The sequence below is a fragment of the Dipodomys merriami genome, unplaced genomic scaffold (genome assembly GCF_024711535.1).
Source record: "Dipodomys merriami isolate MVZ:Mamm:240054 unplaced genomic scaffold, mDipMer1.0.p SCAF_472, whole genome shotgun sequence".
In the NCBI taxonomy this organism is placed as follows: domain Eukaryota; kingdom Metazoa; phylum Chordata; class Mammalia; order Rodentia; family Heteromyidae; genus Dipodomys; species Dipodomys merriami.
The window spans coordinates 839,904-845,555 of record NW_027206038.1 but is presented as its reverse complement, the minus strand read 5'-3'; the positions used below and the strand labels follow the sequence as shown (position 1 = coordinate 845,555).

At 35.5% G+C, this 5,652-nt stretch overlaps 1 non-coding gene across 1 annotated transcript; it reads right to left on the bottom strand.

Moving 5' to 3' along the window:
- Positions 1-849: 849 nt before the first annotated feature.
- On the bottom strand, positions 850-956 carry LOC138808742 (U6 spliceosomal RNA). The gene has a single exon (XR_011366613.1). It is a non-coding gene; the product is annotated as a U6 spliceosomal RNA (small nuclear RNA).
- Between the last annotated feature and the right edge of the window lie 4,696 nt (positions 957-5,652).

The window sequence follows — 5,652 nt, the reverse complement described above, 5'->3', positions numbered from 1 at the left end:
AAGAAAATGTAGTTCATATAGTACCTCACCAACCTAGAGAGGAACGACCTAGCATGGCCTTTAAGCCCTGATTTCAAACTCTGAGCACGCCAACACACATGCATGCACATGCGTTTGCACGCATGCATCTTTTCCCTTCCCCTCCCCAAATTAGAGAAGCGTAAATACAAGAGGCACATGCACCAACTTCAAATACAGTGAAAACAAGGGTTATAGCATGGGGGAGGAACATACAAAGAAACAAAAATTCACATCGCACATTATAAGTACGTTAGAAACAATAGCAAGAAACAAACAAAAAAAATACTTGTTTCCCTATCTTGGAGTTCAATTCCCTTAACATCATCATATCTGTTCATATGAACATAGTTTTTGACATTGTCTGCTTGCCCTAGACATATATTCGTTATTGAAAATAAGGGAAACCATGGGACCTGTTTCTTTGGACTTGGCTTACTTCACATAATAAATTTTTTCCCAAGTCTTTCCATTTCCTAACAAATTGGGTGATGTCATTCTTTCTGATGGAGGCATAGAATTCCCTTGTGTATATACACCACATTTTCTTGATCCATTCATGTAGTGGGGATAGCTGGGTTGGTTCCATATCTTAGCTATGGTAAATAATGCTGCAATAAACATAGTTGAGCTGGTAGTTTTAGTATGGTCTTTTTGTGATCATTTAGTAAATCCCCAAAAGTGGGGTTGCTGGGTCAAAGGGGAGCTTTATGTGGAATCGTTTGAGGAACCTCCATAATGCTTTACAAAGTGGTTGAACAAGTTTACACTCCCACCAAGAATGCTGTATGGTTCCCTTGTGGCCACATCCCCTCCAGCATCTGTTGTTGTAAAAATATGGAACGCTCCACGAATTTGCATGTCGTCCTTGCACAGGTGCCATGCTAATCTTCTCTGTATCGTTCCAATGTTAGTGTATGTGATTCTGAATTGAGCACAAAATATTTTTATATCAAAAGTGCAATTGGATTTTATTAAACTAGACGATTCAACAAAAAGGAAGTTCAAAAGAATTGTCATGAAATTTTACAACCATATATTTCTTACATAAGCACACATTTAAGAATAAAGTCAAGATTGACATGTCAAAAACAAAATAATTCCAGATATTTGTTGTTCAAGAAATGTGTAGGAGGAGGAATTCAATTATTCTATACAAGGCACCTGTCATAATGAACACTGCAGCAAGTGTTAAGGTTCGTTCAAAGTTTTAATGTTTTAAATATATTCAATTTTGGGAATTGTTTCAATTTTGGGAACACAAGCCTCAACAATATGTCAATACTATCCTCTTATTTATCTCTAAAGGTTTATGCTTCTGGTCTTTTAATATTAAAACTTCAAAAAAAATTATCTTTAGCAAGTTGTGCAAAGGGGTTTTGCTTCATCATGTCAGTGTTGAATAGAGTGTACGTGCATTTCAATGTTCAGTGCATCTGGATCATTGTCAAATTTTCCTTTTTTCTTCCTTCCCTTACCCCAACCCCACCTATCCCTTCAAGTTTCCTACTTATATTCTCACATATGTACATTGAGTGTTATGACTGTATTAGTCCACCATTTCCCTCTCCATCCTTCTGCCCTATTTCCTCTAAGCCTAGCTCCCCTTTTAAGACTTGTTTCAAATTTATGGTGTTTTGTTAAATATCTCTACCTTTGGCATTTGGCTATGGGCTTGCCACATCCTCTCTTCCATGTTTGACCACATAAATGAATATATTTCTCCACATTTCTAATCTCTGAATGGCTGAGATAGGTCTATTTTACTATTCACCTTCTGTCCTAAATTTAGAATTGCACCTTCAGGACCATCCTATAGAGCTTTTTTCTTCTCTACACACTGAAGATGGAAAGGAAATAATTTCCATGCTCTCAGCATTATGCTATCCATCATGAATTTCCATCGCTTATCACTTCAGCAGTCTATGTTTAGGGACAATCTTCAATTTCTGATGATAGGAGCACGAGTCAGTTTTACCTATGCAGATTCCACTATGTAGTGAGCCCTGTAGTCTTAAATTTTCAATAAGTTTCGAGTAACTTTTTATTAATAATTTAAAAAGTTTTATTTCAGTATTTGAAATACAGCCCCAATTATTTTAAAAGTTTCACAATAAGTTAGACTGAACTTTTCCCCCCATTTTCCCCATTAGTTCAGGTTAAGTCTCCATTGGCTTTATTGTTTGAGAGGCCAAGGGATGAGGTTAAACAGAGAGATGATCATTACTCAGATATCTCCTTCCTCTTCTGGTTTTGCTATTCTTGTTGAGAGGAAGACTGTAGCAGGGAAAAGAGTGATGCTTGACTTCACCATACAAGGGAACATTCTTAGTATGTCAATTATTGTTTCTCAGAATAACTTAAACTGCTTACTCTTGCCTTATCTGTAACAGTAACCTAACTGTGGCTTCCTTGGTGCAGGAGGAAGCACACTAACAGGTTACTACCTGTAAATTGGTATTTTATATATCAACTTACTACCAAAAATATAAAGCTTTGGCTACATAAATGCAACGGCATTGATTGTCCAACAATACCTTAGTGAGCAGTAGACAATTCTACCCAGCTACCCTCTCCTCTCATATCCTCCCTTTCACTCCCCTCCACTCATTTACCCTCCCATCCCTTCTTTCTTTGTGTCTCTCTCCTCCATATTAATCTCTATCTTCTCTCTTTTTCTTTTCCAGTAGCAAGTGATTTGGCTTATCAGTCAACACATACATAATTGAACAAATATTTATTGCACCTCTTTTTGTGATTATTTATTCTTAAGAAGTGAGTTCTAGCACAGCACCAGTGGCTTACACCTAGATACTCAGTAGGTTCAAATTTGACAATTGCAACTCCAAGCTATTTTAAGTAGATAAACCTAAGAGATTCTTTTCTGCACTTGTGGTAAAAGGAAGAAGTGAAGGTGTGGCTCAGGTGGTGTAGAGCAAACATTGAGAATTAAAGCCCAGATAGAGCTCAAGGCCAGGAGTTCAAACCCCAGTACCAGCACAATATAAAAAAAAAAACTGAGTCCTTTGTCTTAGAAGGGATATTTCTCCAAAAATTCATACCCAGGGCAATTTTCAAGGTCCAAGACTCTTTGTAAGGTTCTTTCACATCTTAAATTGATTCCTCTGCTTGATTCACATTATGGAAAATAGGAGTCACACTTCACATTAAAAAGTATGCACATTGCTGTACAGTTCTTACCATTTTTAAAGTAAAGGAAGCATGACAGAGGAATTCACCTCACTTGGGTGAGTTAGGTTTGACTCACTGACAGACTTTTGCAAGTAAATGAGGGTCTGTTTACATGTAAAGAAGTCTATGCAGATGGTTTTCTAGGAGAGAGAACAAGGTAGCTGTTGTCCAAGTTTGAATCAGAGTAAGTTTATTCCTATGATATGGTAAAGAGAAGCTCATCTCATAGAACACTATGCAGACAGTAATTTCAAGGATTAAAAACTCATGTCTATATAGTGAACAGCTAAGTTTTCACAAACAAAAAACAGTTTCCTAAGCCATGAAAATATAAGTTAGAGCAAAAGGAACTATGTTAAATATAGTTAATGGCTGAGTGACATGTATAAAAGAGTTCTATAATCACAATTAAACTATAAATTTTTCATCATGTCCCTAACAAGAATCTCTAAGATAGGCCTGGCTAAATCTGTCATAGAGGACTGGGTTCATGCAATTGTCAGTTTTGTTTAGGGTGCAATATCTTCTACAGTCGCTTGGGTTGCAAAGAGCTCACACCACATGCAGTGTCTGGAAAAACGTGCTGTCTTGTTAGGCACCTAAGGGATTTTTGTGCCACTGTGAATATTTATCGTTTTTCTTCTTATAATTATACCTGTAAGTGTGAAGTCATTTTGTGATAAGAATAATAGTTTCTGTACCCTTTATTCCACTAACAAATCTCGGATGTAAATATAGCCCGGAGCTCTTGGCTCATGCCTATAATCCTAGCTACTCAGGAGGCTGAGATCTGAGGGTCACAGTTCAATGCCAGCCCAGGCAGGAAATTCCAAAGATTCTTATCTCCAATAAACCACCAGAAAACTGTAACTGGCAAAATGTCTCAAGTGGTAGAGCTCTTGCCTTGAGCTGAAGAGCACAGGGACAGCACTCAAGCCCAGAGTTCAAGACCCACAACTGACCAAAAAAAAAAGTATGCATATATATATATATATATATATATATATATGTATAAATGATGAGATGAATTACATTTAAATATAAGTCAATATTTATGGTACACATTTAAAATATAACTATATATGATATATTTATAATATATACATATATTTATGTATAAGATCATATTATATCAATGTTTATAAATACATTTGTAATTAATATCCAAAGAGTACATCTGAAGATTTGGGGGAAAATGTAGAGTGTCTAAAGGCTTACTATTGACCCATCATACTTTCAATCATTTTTTCCACTTATGACAATGTCTGGAATACTAAGACAATGATTATTTTATTCCTTAAGATTTGGGGTTTGAAACATCTACTTACTTGGTAAGAAATCTACCAAAATGTAATCTTGAAATCACACACCACAAACTGGACATATACATCAATTTAGCAACTTACAGGTCTCAAACTTTTATTTGAATCCTGTATCTCACATACATTGTTTCCTTTGAGTCAGCTACGTATACAAACATTCCTAGATTTTCATCTTCACATACATCCCCATACTCACATGACATAGTAAACATAACATTATAATAAAAATATTATAGGTACTGAAAAAAACATCTTTGCAAAAGTAGATAAATTTTATTCTTTTAATTCAATTCACTATTAAAATACTGATGAAAGAGTAGCTGAGAGGATGTTTCAAATATGAGAGTGCCTGCTTAAAGAGAATGTTTCTCATTCCAAGCATCATTATATGCATCCTTCCTTCTCTCACATAAAAAAATAAGTAACTACAGAATCAACCTACATTTTCCCTAATCACTCATTGAAGAAAGAAATTGTAATACATATATGCATATACACAATGATATACTATTTAGCCACACATAATTATGAAATAATATCATCTTCAAGAAAATAGATAGAACTTTGGAAAGTAGTATGGAAGTTCCTCAAAAGACTCCACATAGAGCTCCCCTATGACACAGCAATCCCACTTTTGGGTATTTACCCAAATGTTTACCAATAAGACCACATTAAAGCTACCAGCACGATTATATTTATTGCAGCATTAATTACTATAGCTAAGATATGGAACTAACCCAGGTGCCCCTCAGTAGATGAATGCATCAAGAAAATGTGGTATATATACACAATGAAATTCTATGCATCCATCAGAAAGAATGACATTGCCCCATTTGTTAGGAAATGGAAAGTCTTGGAAAAAATTATATTAAGTGAAGTAAGCCAGGCCCAAAGAAACATAGGTCCCATGCAATATCTAGTATATGTCTGAGTCAAGCAGAAAAGGTCAGATAAGGTGATGTTAGGGAAATGAACCCTAAGATATGTATTCAAATGTTTTTTTTCTTTCATGCGATTGTTTCTTACACATTTATAAGATTATTTCTTTGTTGCTTTGTATGTCCCTCCCCCACAGTATAACCCCTGCTTTCACTGTATCTGATGTCGGTATAATTTGTGG